Source organism: Cervus canadensis, chromosome 15, assembly GCF_019320065.1.
Source record: "Cervus canadensis isolate Bull #8, Minnesota chromosome 15, ASM1932006v1, whole genome shotgun sequence".
NCBI classification, from domain to species: Eukaryota; Metazoa; Chordata; class Mammalia; order Artiodactyla; family Cervidae; genus Cervus; species Cervus canadensis.
The window spans coordinates 31,470,424-31,486,733 of NC_057400.1; the positions used below are offsets into that span (position 1 = coordinate 31,470,424).

Sequence of the window (16,310 nt, forward strand, 5' to 3'; positions counted from 1 at the left end):
AGATGTAGAGAGTTCACCTCCTTTCCCCAGCTCGATAAAAGAGCCCGCTCCTGTTATCACGTGGAAACCATTGTGGGCTTATTATAGGAAGTCTTTAACTCCTAAATTGGTTCTATTCCAGAAAGCATCTCTGAGGTTATATGACACAGAAACCCATTAACCATCCCTGGAGGTATCAGTCACCAAGATGTGGTGTTGGATGGGGTCCTCTGAGTGTGGTGAAAGGACTGTGTATAATTGCTCTCTGGGAGCCGGTGGCTGTGGAACAGTGAAGGAAGGAAGAAGACAGGGAATGAAGGCAGCTTCTGCTACCAGCTGTGGCTTTGTCAAAATTCTAAAATACACAAAGGTCATTTGAGATAGTCTTCCACATTCTATTTTTTATTATTTTATTTTATTATTTATTATTTCCACCTGCACCGCAACTTTTTGCTGGTCTCTACCCACTCCAGTATTCTTGCCTGGAGAATCCCATGGACCGAGGAGCCTGGTGGGCTACAGTCCAAGAGTCGGACATGGCTGAGCGACTTAACTTTCCTTTTCACTTTCACCTTTCCTGTAAAAGCTCTTGTAGGAGTGGGAAATGAGAAAGACTAAAAGAGAGCGGAAGCTGATTTTAATGAGAATGGCAGCAGCTCTGATTAAACTAATATCCACTAAGCTTGGGATGACTAATAGCATTTTTAATTCTTCTTTGATTTGCATTTTGATGTCTTGCCCCACAGCAAAGTGTATCAGTTCCTGTTTTTCTCCAAGTTCATTCTCTGCAACTTTCTTACAGCTCTGGCTGCTTGTTTATCGCTGTGGCTGGTGCATGTGTGTGGCGGGGTGGGGGGTGTTGGGTTGGGGGGGTGGTCCTTTGTGTTTGTTTAGGCAGAATCACCATGGTCTTTAGCCTGAGGGAAAAGAGAACATTGAAGAGGGAAGACTGCACTGGGTCCAAGTGTGGGTTATTCGTAAATCAGGTGTTTGTAACTGAACAACTGCTTACACATCTAAATATCCTTCATCATGGCTATGTTACGAATCAACATTTTTGCACAAAGGTGAATGGGGGTTTTGTGGGGTTTGTAAGCTTGGATTTTGTGGGCCTGAAACTCTGATGTATGACTTTTTGCTCGAAAGTCAGGAATGTGTAGTATGTGGGAAAGTGTTCTTGGGGCTTAGAATCCATTTGGGGCTCCATTTCATAGTCTTTGCAGCTTGAAAAAATAATCCACTGAAAATCTTTGGTGGGGAATGGAGACTTCAAACAAGTTTTCTTTATTCTTTTGTGATTCCAGAAATTTGATTAGATCAATTAGGGAGAGGTCATATTTCCTAAATGTCCAGAGGGAATTTCATGTTTTATTCTTTGATAATTCACATACTGTTAAGAGTGTGAACAAGCCTCAGACATCAGAGAACATTGCCAGCTTCCTTGAAGAGTCTGTAAAAAAAAATAATATTTTTTGGGTCAATAATGTTTGATGTAAAAGTAATCAATCAACTACAATGATGGTGGCCTCCATTGTATTCCTTTATAATGTAAATCTCTATGTAGATAACATGGAGTTTAGGTAACTTGTAAATATGTATATATATGTTACTTACACAAATTTATATGTATGATGAAAAGTATATATAGCTGAACATATATACCACACGTATTTGCATCATAGTGTCACCTTTCATTATACACATTATATATACAATTCTACATAAAAAAAAACTGAAATATGATTATTTCTGAAGCACTATGAATGAATTTACAGCTCTGTAACTGACTCTAGCCCCCAGCACCTCTTCCCAACAAACGGACGTGCTGGGAAGGGTCCAGCTGGAACAGCTGTGTGACTGACAACATTCCCGAGCCCCTCGTGCCCTCAGCCCTGTACCTTTAATCCATTTGAAGCTGGATTAAAGTAGGGGTTGGTGTACTATTGTATCCTATTGACATATTCCTCCTTGCTCAGATGACATCCCTCTGTGGTCTAAATCCACAGACTCTTTCTGTAACTATATTTCTTACTGGTATTTTAAAATCACATTTTCTTTGGTTAACAAATATTTATTTAAACTTCTTTCTTTTTATAATTTTACTTTTGTTTATTTTTGACCATGCTGGGTCTTCCTTGCTGCGTGTGGGCTTCCCTCTAGTTGCAGCAGGAGGGGGCTCTTTTCTAGAGCAGGTTTCTCACCGCGGTGGCTCCTCTTGTTGCAGGGCACAGGCTCTAAAGGCCACGGGCTTCAGCTGTTGTGGCACATGGGCCCAGTAGCTGCGTTCCGGTGCTCTAGAACATAGGCTCCATAGTTGTGGGGCATGGGCTAAGCTCCTCCGAGGCAGGTGGATCTTCCCAGACCAGGGATTGAACCTGTGTTTCCTTCACTGGCAGGTGGATTCTTTACCACTGAGCCACCTGGGAAGCCCCAGTGAATATTTACTGAAGGCCTACTGCGTTCAGATACCACAATGGGGAGGATGTTCCTCTTACTCTTAGGGGGCTCATCATCTAGAGAGAGTTACTGCCTTGTATTATGTGTCTAATAACTTGGTATAATTGTGTGTTTGGGTTTATAGATTTACGGATTTCTTATAAAGTATTTATATGCAGATGTATTGAGGAGTAAGAGAGTTATATTACATAGTTATTTGCAATGAATTCTAAGTGCAGATCTAGGAACCAAATTAAGGGAAAAAGTCACTATAACGAGAAGATAAAGTACATCTTATAAACAAAAAAATAGAGTTTTAGCTTGTGAAGAAAATAAAAAAACCAATAATGTGCAGTTTTCTGACAGTGATTGGTGAGTTTCCAAATATCTCTAGCCTACGTTATTAAAGTTAAATAGTAAAACAATATATCTTCATAAGTCCTCATGTAACTGACTTTATAACTATGTTATTGATCAAATGTGGTTTCCCTTTACTAAGAAAAAAAGCCTTTAAAAAATCTCATATAACTTTTTGGTGATCAAATACTTTGTAGAGGGTAACGTTTTGATGAAGAAGGGGAGAATAAACCAGAAACACATGGATTACATTTACCTGTAAATGTGTAGATTTTTAAAGAGGTTACAAGGAAAATTTCTGACAAAAAGTCTCTTGATTTGGAGTATGAAATATATCTTAAAAAGACAGAAAAAGTAGATAACAGGAAAATTGAATATATAGCATCTACAAGTTGAATTGCTTTCCCATTCAAAAATGTCTAAGTCTATTCTGGAAAAGCATAGCAACTCCTAGAATGACTAGTCTGTGCTAAAAATTCAATTGCACAGTCTTACAGATATCACCCTGAATAACACAGGATTCCCAACAGGTGACTTGGAAAATCTCTTACTAGTAGCTGGGGAGTAGATACAATGCATGCGTGCATGCGTGCATGCATCTGTGTGTGTGTGCGTGCATAAAACATCTTTTAGCATGTTTTTGATAATAGAGTGTTTATACCTCAATAATACATTGTCTTATCACATTTTATGATGCATTTACATGGATATCATTCACATGTATAAGGTTACACTCCTTTTTAAACTTAGAAAACATATCTAATAACTTTCTTGAAAGATGGATGCAGGTGTGCACACTTGAGCCTTCAGAAAGGAATGAGAGAGGAGACTTGGACACGTACTCCCTCCATTGTGAGGATGGTGGGGTTGTTCGTGGTTTTCCTTTCATCTCTGCTCTACTTTCAATTACCTATTGCCTGTGTAGGGGAGATTCCAGGGTTTCTGAAACAGCTTTTCACTGGACAACTGTAGGAAATTTCCTCCTTGCAGGATAATGATACGTATTCTGCAAATCTTCATGAAACCCAAATCATCCCCTTCTCTCTTACCATTTCCTCCTAGACACTGTCTAGTGTCCAAGGAGGACACTGAAGTGTTCCAGAGTTGACAGAAGGAGAGAACTACTCAGAAAACAGACCAAAGTTAGGGCGGCACCACACTGGTGTGTGGTCCTCAAGCCTGAAGTGGTTCATGGGTACAACCGGGGTTGGGGGGGGACCATGTAATTGGGGGAAGTGATTCAGTACATGGGGCCTCCTGACCAAAATCTCCCATAATGTCTAAATATTTCATACTTCAGCACTGTGCCCAGGGCTGGCTCTAGACCTCCAGGAATTGCTCTTGTGGACTTAACATTGAACTGAAGCCAAATGGGACTTGGAATCTCCCATGTCATTGCCTCTGTGATCCTGGTGAGCCAGTTGCCTCCCTCCCTGTACTAGCTCCTCTGACCAAGCTTCCTGGAGCTCCTGATGTCCAGAGTGGCTTGCTGACCATAAGGAACTGGAGGAGCTGTTTCCACACTCCAGTAGAAGCCTCTATGTGCGAATTCTTCATTTGTGTGAATACTTCTCTTTTGTTAAGTACCATTGATGAAAGTGAAAGATGAGAGTGAAAAAGTTGGCTTAAAGCTTAACATTCAGAAAATTAAGATCATGGCATCTGGTCCCATCACCTCATAAGAAATAGATGGTGAGACAGTGGAAACAGTGTCAGACTTTATTTTGGGGGGCTCCAAAATCACTGCAGATGGTGACTGCAGCCATGAAATTAAGATGCTTACTCCTTGGAAGGAAAGTTATGACCAACCTAGGTAGCATATTAAAAAGCAGAGACATTACTTTGCCAACAAAGGTCTGTCTGGTCAAGGCTATGGTTTTTCCAGTGGTCATGTATGGATGTGAGAGTTGGACTGTGAAGAAAGCTGAGCACCGAAAAATTGATGCTTTTGAACTATGGTGTTGGAGAAGACTCTTGAGAGTCCCTTGGACTGCAAGGAGATCCAACCAGTCCATCCTAAAGGAGATCAGTCCTGGGTGTTCATTGGAAGGACTGATGTTGAAGCTGAAACTCCAATACTTTGGCCACCTCATGCGAAGAGCTGACTCATTGGAAAAGACCCTGATGCTGGGAGGGATTGGGGGCAGGAGGAGGAGGGGACGACAGAGGATGAGATGACTGGATGGCATCACCGACTCGATGGGCATGAGTTTGAATAAACTCTGGGAGCTGGTGATGGACAGAGAGGCCTGGCGTGCTGCGATTCATGGGGTCACAAAAAGTCAGACACGACTGAGCGACTGAACTGAACTGAACTGAACTGAACTGAACTGAAGTACCATTCAACCTTCTTGAATGACAATGAAGATAACTATGACTTTTTAATTTTTTACAGTGTCAGGCATGAATCACTTTCTGTTGCTCAGAAATTGTACATTTTTTCCTAGAATACTGTGAGATTTCTGATTTCCTAACATGGTTTTGGAGTTTACAGAATAGCTGTCTCATTCTTTTCTCACTATGGAGAGGGCCTGGTTGTTGCTTTGGCTCCATCATGGGGCTGGCACCACAGCCCTTGCAGTTCAGGCAAGAGCAGAGTATAACACTGCTCCTCACCCACAGATCTAGATCTTTCTTCACCCAAGCATTACTGGCAACATGTACAAATCCTGGCAAAGGACCCTGGCAGGTAAATCCCAGTGTTGCAATGGCAACCGTATCAATTGCAGGATCTCTAAAAGCACCAGGCAGTCAGGTCACCCTTCCCAGAAACTCTTGGGCATGTGGGCACATGTATGGCCAGGGAATTCCTGGGTCCTGAGCTTTGGCACCACCTAGAGCACTGCGTCCCAGGTGATCTTCTTCCAGTCCTTCCTAGTGGTCAGTCCTAGAAACACCTGCAGGGGGAGAGACTCTTGATCTTAGAATGGCCTGGTTTCCCAGTCTCATAACAAGGGCAGAGCTGGAAGGGTTATGTGATACTGTGAGATTCTGGACCCATTTTTCAAGCCTGCCATTTCTTCACCCAATTCTCTATCAATGGCTCTTAAAAGTTTTTTAACTATGATCCAGAGAAATCTCAACCTAACACAAATGCACACACATACACTGATATATAAGCTTCCCTAGTGGCTCAGTGATGGAGAATCCACCTGCCAAACAGGAGACCTGGGTTAGGCCCCTGGCTCAAGAAGATCCCCTGGAGAAGGAAATGACAACCCACTCCAGTATTCTTGCCTGGAAAATTCCATGGACAGAGGAGCCTGAGGGCTACAGTCTATGGGGTCGCAAAGAGTTGGTCATGACTTAGTGACTAAACAACAACAACACTAATACATACACTATATGTAGTAGAAACAATAATTTCACAAAACATTACTTATCAGTGCATGCTACTGTACACAGGTATTTTCCTTATATTTTTTTCTTTTTCTTTTAATCCTAGTCAAAGCACAGCAAATTGATTTCCTGAGCTACAAATGGTCACAGCCCACAGTTTTCAATAAAGTGTTCTATATGATGTGGCCTATTTACTTGTTTAAAAAGATTTCAATAATATAATAATGATAACTGTGAATTACTTAGTATCTACCACATGTCAGGTACTGGGCTGAGTGCTTTATACACATTACCTCTAAACCTACAATACCTTTGCAAGGTAGATGTTATGCACATTTTACAAAAGAGATTCAAGTTTAAATAGCTTAAAATATCTTATTTGAAATACTTAATTATAAAATGCAGTTCAGCTTTTTGAAATATTTTTATTCATAAAGACTAAGTGGAGGGTACATATGTGTTTGTGTGTGTGTGTTTGTATGTAGACTGAGTGGAAGGTATATATGCGTTTGTGTGTGTAGATATATGTATTCATTATTTTATAGGATATACACATATATATATACATATATCCTATAAAATAATGAATAGATTCAGAAGAAGGTAGATTGCACGGATAGGAGCGGGTCTCTGAGAAAAATAATCCAATGAGCTTTGTGTAATAATTCATGAAACGATTATCAGGCTTAGGGTAGTATAGCTATAAAAGAAAAGCTTGTCCTGTATCAGCTAATAAAATTTTTGTAGGCTGAAATTTTTCTCTTTCTGGAGAGAAAATTTTAGTAATTTTGTTTTGGTCTCCCTTAAAATTTTATAAATTATTTCTTATCTTTTACGTATAGAAGTGAGAGTGCTACTCAAACGTGTCTCACCATATTGCCAACATTGTAATTAAAATGAAAAAATGCAGCAGAGAGTCCATGTTATTTGATCTACTGATCTCTAAACACTTGGTTACATTAGGCTGATCATCCTCAACAGGAAATGATTCAATGACAGCGATATTTACCGCTTCTGTTTTTGTTCTGCTGTGTGTTTTAGTCTACTCCACACCATCGGTTCTGAAGAGGGAATCACAGTAATGTTCAAACATATTTTGTCTCTCTGGACAGTACAACACTCCTAGGCTCAAGAGTCAGGCTGAGAAATGACAGAGGAAAGCCACCCCCTTTATGGATGTTCCTTGTGTCACTGGCTCCTGGCATTTATACAACTGTGCTAGGATGGATATTATCAAGTGTGTTGCTTTTCTTCAGCTCTAATACTTATCATCCATTTATATTGTGGGATCATTATAGTTTGTAGTTACATAAAAACAAAAACAAACAAACAAACAAAAACAACAAGCAATCTGTCTGGATTGTTCTTTATGCCCTGGAACAAGCCTTCTTGACCAATAGCCAGCAGAGCACAATCAGCTCTGAATCTCCAGCCAAATGTTAATTACTTTATCTCCTTCCTCGAAGTTTGTTAGCTTTCCTTTCTCCCAATCAGAGCTTTTCAGTGACAGCTGAACTGTACATGCCCACTGACAATCATAAGACATCAAGAAAACCAGAAGTTGTCCCACCTTAACACAATCTGCAGACCAAAAACAACAATATGCACACTGTAGGGCTTTTTTTCTTTGTTTTTCTCTGCAGGGTGGGGTGGGAAATAAAAGGAAATGATTCAGATTAAAGGAGAAAGAGGTTACATACGCAGGTTTTTAAGGAACTCTCAACTGATCATGTGACTTTTCAGGAACAGGAAACCATAAAGGTGAATTCAGATCTAAACATCTGTAGGCTAGGATCTATAATGGGCCAATGGATCAAACATGAAAAAAGAGCAACAGAAAAGAAGTAAGCCCTGCTTTAGTGAAATAAAATGCTCCCCAGAAGATAGTGGTACAAGTGCTACTTAGAAAAAATGAGGCCAGCATGGATGCAAGTAAATTCCTGGGTAAAGTTAAAGTGTTAGTTGCTCAGTCATGTCTGACGTTTTGTGACCCCATGGGCTCCTCTGTCCACGGGCTCCTCTGTCCATAGCCCACCAAGGCTCTGTCCATGGGCTCATGACATGGGCTCTCCATGGGCTCCTCTGTCCATAGCCCATCAGGCTCCTCTGTCCATGGGGTTTTGCAAGCAAGAATACTGGAGTGAGTTGCCATGCCCTTCTCCAGTTGATCTTCCTGACCCAGGGATCAAACCAGGGCTTCCCACATTGCAGGTGAATTCTTTACCATCTGAGCCACCAGGGAAGTCCCAAATTCTTGGGTATAATGATCTTAAATAAAACACCTATAAGACTTTACAAGGAGTTCACCTAAAAACAATTACCACGGAATAGTCTTCCAGTACATCATTAGCAATATTTTTCTAAAAATCTAATTGTTATTTATCTAGAATTCTTGCAGTAGTGACAGTGAGTGATGCGTAGGAGTCCACATGTGCTTATTTATCTCTTGACTTTTATAGTCATCCCTAAAGAACTACTTAGGCTTCCCAGGGGGCTCAGTGGTAAGGCATCTGCCTGCAATGCAGAAGGTACAGGAGACGCAGGTCCGATTCCTGGGTTGGTAAGATCCCCTGGAGTAGGAAATGGCTACCCACTCCAGTATTCTTTCCTGGATAAGCCCATGGACAAGGGAGCCTGATGGGCTACATTCCATGGAGACACAAAGAGTTAGAAATGACTGAGTGACTGACCACTCAAAGAACTACTTAGAATTGCAACAGTCAATATGGCAAGGATCCTGGACACACCTTTAATTCTATATTCTTAGAGTCCCCTTGTACTGTTAATCCTAAAATATTTTTTTCATTGCTTTATTACACAGGCTTCCTTAGATTACAAAGAAATATTTTTAATCCTCTTGCCTGGCATCAATCACCTTGTCACCTTCTCCTTGGCTTATGGGAATCTCCTCCTCCTTCATCAAGGCTTTATAAGGACAAAACTTCTCTCACACACTCAGTGACAATCATAAGACACCAAGAAAATTTTAAGTCATCAAGTACATAAGTCACTGGAAGGAAATCTGACAAAAATTTAAAAGGATATTAAACCCCCATAAGGCCATCCATTGGCAACTGATGGTGAAACAAGATGAATGATTGTCCTCAACTTCCTAGGAGGACAGCTCTCTAAAGAAACAGAGATGCCACCCAAGGCATGTAGATAATCACTGTTGAAGTTCATACTAGATAATCTGCACTTTTGATTGCAGAGCCCTACCTATAGTCATTCACTTAAAAGACAATTCACTGAAAGTAAAATTTGGATCTTTTCTTGCCAACAATGTTGGAATGATCAGGACCTACCTGAAAGATCAGAGAACTGAGTAATTATCCATCAAAGCTCACCTATAGTCTGCACACCTTGGGGATATTTTTTTAACTTAAAGGAATTTTTTTGTGTTTATTACCTAGATCTTTTTTTTTACACTAAGTTTCAAAAGTTAACTCTAGCCATGTGTACATTTTGTCACTTCTCTCATGAAATTGCTCATGAATAGCTATATTTTAAGACTGTTTTGTGTAATATGACATCACACAAAATAAACCAAAGCAGATTTTCTGAAATATTACATATGACAACTAAAGCCAAGATATGGCTCATGTCCAACATGGGTTCTGCTTCAAACATTTGGCTGGAGGAGAGAAAATAAAATTTTTTAAAAACTGGGAATATTTTTACATGAAACAGCAGTTACCAAGATCACAATTCTTTTTGTTTTCTTTCAGCATTGCTGAGTTTTCAGAACTTTTTTTTTTTTTTAATCACATTGTCTGCATTTTAGACACAGGACATAAAACAGCTGAAGGCAACATTCCTCACTCATATTACTCATGCAAAGGCTCGTGATGTACAATAACAGAAGTCACAGTCAAAACACAAATAAGTTCATGATCCTCAAAACCAAGATTTGTAATTATTTCACACAAGTAGGACACTGCAAAAAACTATGCTGGTATTTTAGTGGGACAACAGCCTTTGAAACTAGAAGTATTTTTTCCAAATAAGATGTATGTGAAATGTACTTTTCCTAGTTTCATTTTCTCCTGATGCTGGGGGAGATTTTTGGGCTAACAGAAATCTTTAGTCATGAGATTTCCAGATGTGAGGTAGAAATACTGAGTCTCTCTCAGTTCCCGTTTAACCACTGGCTTCACCACTTCGGTCCTCAGTTTCTTTATCTGTAATTAAATGCTGTAAAAAGACAACATCTAAGGCTGCTTCCATTCTAAATTTGGGGAGTGTAGTTCTTTCAGAACCTGTTCATGAATTTTGTGGGTGTTTGACAAACCTTGTCTCAGTAAAAGAAGTGTGAGTTTAACTTGTTCACTGTGTTGTTTGCCATTTAACATTAACCTCTGTGCCATGATTCTTAATGTCTCCACATTGTGAATCACATGTTGCAGATATTAATTCAGTGATGTCATCTGGGGAAAATCCTTGTTTCACATGAGGGAGCTTCACCGACTAGTAGTCACAGTTTCCTGTGGCCTTCAGGCCTTGCCTTAAGATTTCTTAGAAATGGAGCTGGTGATAAATATTCCACAGTCCAATTAGAAAGGATAAGATAATTTTTACAAGTTAGATAGCCTCTCTGATTTGCTTCTCTGAGTAACTGAGGAGTGACAAATGTTAAAGCAAATATTATTTTAATATGTAAGTTTATTTGTACCACGCCTCCAAGACACAGATTGGTGATAATGCCTTATGAGTTGGTGTTAGGACACGGTAGCCCTAAGTATCATCTCACCATTTAAAAATACATCCTTCTCAGTGAAGCTTTTTAGTGTGAGCTTATGTTCAAAGGAAGCAAACTTTATTTTGCTTCTTTTCAATCTTGTCATTATTTTAATAGATGTGTTTACACATATGCAAGGGAGAGAAAGAGTAAGAGGGAAGAAATCCTGTTAACTTAAAGGTTAAGGCAGGGAAGGTGAATGAGGAAAAAACAAATCCATCATTGTTAGCAGCATCACCTTATGCATATATTCCAGATAATTTTCATTCCTTATATTTATTTCATTCATATGAATATTTTTTTTTTAGGCACTGTGTTTATGTCTATACAAACTAACTAAGTAAGGAATTAGGACTTCCCATTAAATATGGTGGGTGAATTTCTAACTTTATCTCAACCTTATCCCAAAGTCCTACTAAAATCACAAAAAATTTTTTAAAAAGGTATAAAGAGTTCTGGGCTGGAGTCAGCTTTGCCTGGTGTCAAGAGACAATTGTTAAATACACAGGACTCTTACAAGCCATTATTAAACTACTGGTAGCTTGAAAATAGTCATAGTGTGAGTTGTTGTGTTTACTCCCTAAGTCATGTCCTGCTGTAGCCTGCCAGCTTCTCCATTCACGGGGTTACAAAAGAGTCAGACACAACTCAGCAACAAAACAACAATTGTCATTATAATAACAATTTTACGTTAACTGAAAAGAGTAGTGAGGATAAAAGGTAACTGCATCTGCTTTTATTTGGGGTGAGGAATAGAGCAGATTGATAAAGCTAAATTTTTAACTTTCACAGTAACAAATTAAAGGATAATATCTGTAGCTGACTGGTTTCTTAAATCATACATATGTATTATTCTGGTAAAAAAATTAAATGTATAAAGCAAACAGAGCTTTCTTGCTGGTTCAGATGATAAAGAATCTGCCTGCAACGCAGGAGACCTGGGTTCAAAGCATGGGGCAGGAAGATTCCCTGGAGAAGGGATCTTCCAGCATTTTTGCCTGAAATATTCCATGGACAGAGGAGCCTGGCAGGCTATATATAGTCCACGGGACTGAAAAGAGTCGGACACGACTGAGCAACTAACGTATGTCATATAAAGCAAACAAAATAAAAGAAAAGCAATTAAGGTGGAAAACTTAGGCCAAATTCCATCACTTTTCCAACATTTCAACACCATTATTTGAGCCATTTCGACATTTGAAAAAACTGAAAATCATGACTTCAGTTTTCAAAGACTTCAGGGTCCCTCAAGGCTATAATTATGGTGTTGCCAGGGCTGTAATTTCATCTGAAGCTAAGGTCCTTTTTGAAGCTCATGTGGTTGCTGTCAGAATCCACTTTCTCATAGCTGTAGAGTCCAGGGTAGCCTGCTTCTCCAAGATCCCAGCAGGAGGGGACATTTCTGACTTCCAAACATTCTTTGAATGGACTCACTTGATTAAGTCAAACACACTCCAGATAATCTCCCTTTCAGTTCAGTTCAGTTGCTCAGTCGTGTCCGAATCCTTGCGACCCCATGAACCGTAGCATGCCAGGCCTCCCTGTCCATCACCAACTCCCGAAGTTCACCCAAACCCATGTCCATCGAGTCGGTGATGCTATCCAACCATCTTATCCTCTATTGTCCCCTTCTCCTCCTGCCTTCAATCTTTCCCAGCATCAGGGGCTTTTCAAATGAATCAGCTCTTCGCATCAGGTGGCCAAAGTACTGGAGTCTCAGCTTCAACATCCGTCCTTCCAATGAACACCCAGGACTGATCTCCTTTAGGATGGACTGGTTGGATCTCCTTGCAGTCCAAGGGATTCTCAAGAGTCTTCTCCAACACCACAGTTCAAAAGCATCAATTCTTTGGTGCTCAGCTTTCTTTATAGCCCAACTCTCACATTCATACTTGACCATTGGAAAAACCATAGCCTTAACTAGACAGACCTTTGGTGGCAAAGTAATGTCTCTGCTTTTTAATATACTATCTAGGTTGGTCATAACTTTCCTTCCAAGGAGTAAGCCTCTATTAATTTCATGGCTGCAGTCACCATCTGCAGTGATTTTGGAAAATAAAGTCAGCCACTGTTTCCACTGTTTCCCCATCTATTTGCCATGAAGTGATGGGACCGGATGCCATGATCTTAGTTTTCTGAATGTTGAGCTTTAGACCAACTTTTTTACTCTCTTCTTTCCCTTTCATCAAGAGGCTCTTTAGCTCTTCTTCACTTTCTGCCATAAGGGTGGTGTCATCTGCATATCTGAGGTTATTGATATTTCTCCCGGCAATCTTGATTCCAGCTTGAGCTTCCTCCAGCCCAGCATTTCTCATGATGTACTCTTCATATAAGTTAAAGAAGTAGGGTGACAATATACAGCCTTGACGTACTCCTATGCCTATTTGGAACCAATTGTTGTTCCATGTCCAGTTCTAACTGTTGCTTCCTGACCTGCATACAGGTTTCTCAAGAGACAGGTCAGGTGGTCTGGTATTCCCATCTCTTTCAGAATTTTCCACAGTTTATTGTGATGCACACAGTCAATGGCTTTGGCATAGTCAATAAAACAGAAATGGATGTTTTTCTGGAACTCTCTTGCTTTTTCAATGATCCAGCAGATGTTGGATCTTGGCAATGTTGGCAAGATCTCTGGTTTGGCAATTTGATCTCTGGTTTCTCTGCCTTTTCTAAAACCAGCTTGAACATCTGGAAGTTCATGGTTCATGTATTGCTGAAGCCTGGCTTGGAGAATTTTAAGCATTACTTTACTAGTGTGTGAGATGAGTGTAATTGTGTGGTAGTTTGAGCATTCTTTGGATTGCCTTTCTTTGGGATTGGAATGAAAGCTGACCTTTTCCAGTCCTGTGGCCACTGCTGAGTTTTCCAAATTTGTTGGCATATTGAGTGCAGCATTTTCACAGCATCATCTTTCAGGATTTGAAATAGCTCAACTGGAATTCCCTTTAGTGTAAATCAAAATTAACTAATTTGGGGTCTTAATTACACTGACATTCCCTGGTGGCTCAGTGGTAAAGCATCCGCCTGCCAATGCAGGAGATGCAAGAGACTCAGGTTTGATCCCTGGGTGGGGAAGATCCCCTGGAGAAGGAAATGAAAACTCACTCTAGTATTCTTGCCTGGGAAGTCCCATGGACAGAGGAGCCTGGAGGGCTGTAGTCCAGGGGGTCACAAAAGAGTCAGACATGACTTGGCAACTAAAAAACCACAACAAGCCCTTTTATAAAACTTCTGAAAGAGTGCTATTATTAATAAAGCAAACCAAAGAGTTATATTAATCTATGTTACCATTAAAAATGTTAACAGTCAGTTAAATTTCAGCATTAATTTCTTGCTCTCTATTCCTATCTTTCATTGAATAACTTTATATGTCTTTAATTTTTGTGTGTGAATATGTTTTGAGTTCCTCGAACTCTAGGTAACTAATTTTTCTCTTTTATATTGGTCACCACATCTCAGAAATAAGGAGTAGTTTCCAATTTTCTTCTTTAAAACCTTTGTGTGAAAAAAAAATCTTTGTGTTATTTTCAGCATTCAACAAGTGCTAAAATTGCAAATTTGATCAAGAGAATAACTAAGTGGTATATTAAGTGGTATTTTAGGAGAAGTATATTTAGCATAAGAAAATGTCTCCAAAATAAAACTATTTCGAATTTTTGAGCATCTATTAGCAAAGCTACCATTATATATTATTCACCATAGAAAAATCTCATTCATATTCAACCAAAATTCATTCCTTTTACTTATTAGAAAATAAAATTAATCATATTAAGAGAAATATGTTAAAAGAATTTTAGCCAGTGTATAAGGCTGAATGAGGAAGAAATAAAAGTATAGCAATGATAAACACCAAATTCAATACTCAGTATTTTATAATAACCTACAATGGAAAAGAATCTGAAAAAATATATATAACTGAATCACTTGGCTGTACACTTGAAACTAACACAACATTATAGATTAACTATAATTCAATAAAAAAATTTTAAAAACCCGAAAAATGGAACTTCCCTGGTAGTCCAGTGGTGAAGACTCTGCACTTCCACTGCAGGAGGCATAGGTTTGATCCCTGATCCAGGGTTCAGTTCCTGCTCAGGGGACTAAGATCTTGCATGCTGCATAGTGTAGCAAAAGGCAAAACAAACAAACCCCCCAAATATCTGGAATCTCAGAAGGAAAAAATAAAATCAAAAAAAATAAAAAAGTAAAATGATAAACAGCTTACAATCTAGCACAGACCATCTGATGATTTCATGTTACTGCAAAATAGACTATTTTCTGACCAAGCAGGTCATATAATAATATGCCTAGGTGTTAAACTGTCAAAAGAATTTTAAAATTTTAGTTCTTTCATTCATTTTCTAATTAAAAGTTTGGGAAAAACTAGAAATTTTTGTATTTTATAATGTGGATTTGGCTTTGCTGTTAACAATTTTTTAAAAAATACAAAATATGACAATAAAATTTTTCTTTCTACTAAGCATTTTTGTGATAAGAACTCTTTTATTTTCATTCTTAGAAGGACTTTAAGCATGAGATTTCCACTTCATAGTATATTTATCAAACAGCTTATTTTTAATCAATGTGAGGAGAGATAAGTTAATAGAGCACCCTCACCCTCTACACAGAAGTGGCAGGATGAATTTTCAAATTGTTCCATTAGAGAAGTGCCCCACTATATAGAGCTACATGTCTTTAGCTGGAGTTTTCACTGTTAATAGGTGCTTCCATGAAACTTGCTTAAAGAGATAGCATCTCCCTGTTAAAATGATAATATAGGAAGTTTATGTGGATTTTTAAAAAAAATCACAAATCACATACACTTAACATCTTAAACAAATTTTATCCTTCCTAAGCTTTTTAAAAATTAAATTCCTCTTACTCATCTTAGTACTTATCTACACACTATTAGCATGGGCATTCTTGAAAGCAAAAATTCTTTAAAACTGCATCTTCTCATGACTATTTACAGGGAGCTACTGGAAGCCTGAGCTAGAGAATACAGATTTAGGTAAATGTGATGCTGCCTGCATCTATATATAATAAGATGGACTTCTCATGGTTTATGTAGTACATATTGTTATAAGTTATAAACGTTGAAAAGTAATTAATCTCCTATCAAAGAGAGCCCGAGGCAAAGTTAAATTGTATAAATGTTGTCATACGCATTCACAATCTTTTCTTAGCTATGTTCCTTATTCTAGCCACCCCTTTTTTGTTATACCCATAGTTAAAAACACAGACACTGAGTCAGACAGAATCAGTTACAATTTTAGCAATTTTGGAGCCACTTTCTTTACTTCTCTGACCACATCCAATGAACACCCAGGACTGATCTCCTCTTTATCTGTAGACTCCTCTTTATCTGTAGACTCCTCCAAGTCTTTATCTGTAGAATGTTGACAACAATGCCAACATCATGGTGTTATTGTGAGAAATTACTGCCTTGATGTATATGAAA

At 38.9% G+C, this 16,310-nt stretch overlaps 1 long non-coding RNA gene across 1 annotated transcript in view; it reads right to left on the reverse strand.

Moving 5' to 3' along the window:
- Window positions 1-362: 362 nt before the first annotated feature.
- The window catches only part of LOC122453964, a 134,471-nt gene continuing 118,523 nt past the window's right edge, over window positions 363-16,310 (reverse strand). The window contains exon 3 of the long non-coding RNA XR_006273244.1: window positions 363-1,429. This is a non-coding gene — a long non-coding RNA (uncharacterized LOC122453964). The remainder of the gene's footprint in view (window positions 1,430-16,310) is intronic.